Source organism: Manis pentadactyla, chromosome 8 (genome assembly GCF_030020395.1).
Source record: "Manis pentadactyla isolate mManPen7 chromosome 8, mManPen7.hap1, whole genome shotgun sequence".
NCBI lineage: Eukaryota > Metazoa > Chordata > Mammalia > Pholidota > Manidae > Manis > Manis pentadactyla.
Genome location: NC_080026.1, coordinates 26,150,001 through 26,151,995, shown reverse-complemented (window position 1 = coordinate 26,151,995; position 1,995 = coordinate 26,150,001). Strand labels below are relative to the sequence as shown.

Sequence of the window (1,995 nt, the reverse complement as noted above, 5' to 3'; positions counted from 1 at the left end):
TGTAGAATCAAAGATATGAATGAGAAAGACCAATTAGAATACTTAAAAGATCATTTGTCATCACTTTCATCTTCATGTATTTTTTACTTATCATTTTCTTTGACTAAAATTGTTAGAATCTTTGTCACATTCATCTCAAGGCCAAATGGAAACAGCAGTGTTCATTTTATGTTTTCAATATTTTGGAGCATTTTAACATGTCACACTAGATTATGGGTGGCAGGTGATTGTTTTAATAGAGAACGTTTCATTTTGTGGCATACTCAACATCATATCATCTCGGTGTCATTTCTTGGAGTAATTCCATATCTCCTTTACAAATGAAGACTGAGGGATTTATTTCTACTATTTAATAGCATTTATTTAATTCAGAGATTAATATATCATCTTCAACCCTGAAACAGAGGCCCTCTGAAACATCAGACCCAAAAAATTGGACACGGCCTATCAGCCCAAAAGAACATGTTGCCAATTATCTCCATGTTTATTTAAATATTTAGCTCTAAAGGAAGCAATCATTCCTTTATACTTCTTTAAATTTAGTATTGACATTTTTATTTTGGGAAAGGAGGTCTTTTTTTTTTAACATGGATACAGGAAAAGAAAACTCTCCAATAAAAATATTGTCTAAAAAGTTTGTTTTGTCTGCATGATTTACTAAATATGTACAATTTCAATTCACAGCGAAGGTAACAAAGATTAAAACAGCCAACATCACAAATGTCTCAAGTTCTAAAAAAAAAAAAAATCACTGTGCACAGTTTAACAATTTAATTGAATAAAAACCAAAGCTAAGCCTTCAGTCTGAATCTTTTTTATGATGGGCACAAGCCATGTATTTTCTTCATCTTTGTTACACGATGCATATTTCAGTGACTAACACCCCTTCCCATTTTAGTATATTAGGTTAAGTCAGTACATACTTAGGAGAGGCATAAATTGCCTCTTGGTACACCTATATGATTTGTGATGTGTTCACATATATGTCATAATATTTATTAATATATAAAATGATCAGATGAGTCACTTGTGATTTTGATTTCTTCAAATGTAGGAATGTTTTGTTGCATGTATAAACCTTTTTAAATTTATGGGAGTGTTATTTAAGGTGATAATAACTTGACCAGTGTCACCTTGATGTAAGATGTCTAGAGAGAACTATTCTGCTCTTAAAATAAAGAGATTTTACATCTCTACCCAATTCAGGTTTGTTAACTTCACTATTACATGAATCTGAATGTTGTGGTCATTCTGCTGTTGTGATCAAGTGAATGAACCAATTAATCATTAGAAACAGATGTCATTGAACACAGAATAGTTGAGTTACAGTTACGGAGGGAGCCGTAACTTTGGCTAACCCTATAAAATCTATAATAAGGTTGTTTTCACATATATTTTTTTCCCATGTAAATTCTTTGGTGTTTTTCCCCCCTCTTTTTTTTCCACTGCTGTTATTGATGAACTTGCAATGTGAGATTCAAATAATTGCACCAAGTGTGTTTATTTGAATAATTGCCCCATTGCACAATCAAATAAATCTGTTGAGTGTGTTTGTTTGAATGTTTGTACACGTACATGGGATCACATACTCAAATAAATGCAGCTGTGTTTATTACAATGTGTGGGGCTCCAGATATATACATACTTGTTTGTGTGTCTATTGAGGGCCCTACATCCCCTGAATGGCCTTCACACATCTTGGAGCAAAAGCATGGCTAACAATTTTTCAGTTCAAGTATATGTAAACTTATTATGGGGCAATTTTCTCAAATTTGCGACTAGGATTTGCTCTTATTAAGGCTTCCATCCTTAGAAAGATAAAAGTGACCCTTTTTTTGCAGGGGTCTATCTGATTGTGAAAAGTATCTAATATGTTTATTCATATTTATTCAAAGACAATCCCTTCTTTCTTCTTTCCTCGAAGCCCTCCCACTCCACCCCCAGCTCAATTCATGCTAAAGAAGATGTATGTTTTGTTTAGATCTTGCTGAGAAA

General features: G+C 32.9%; 1 protein-coding gene across 5 annotated transcripts in view; it reads right to left on the bottom strand.

The window, feature by feature from the left end:
• Positions 1–756: 756 nt before the first annotated feature.
• The window catches only part of ZEB2 (zinc finger E-box binding homeobox 2), a 129,790-nt gene continuing 128,551 nt past the window's right edge, over positions 757–1,995 (bottom strand). For all 5 annotated transcript variants that reach the window (XM_036912715.2, XM_036912718.2, XM_036912716.2 and 2 more), the window contains exon 10: positions 757–1,995. This exon is cut by the window's right edge and continues 3,997 nt beyond it. The gene's annotated coding sequence lies outside the window, so the exon portion shown is untranslated.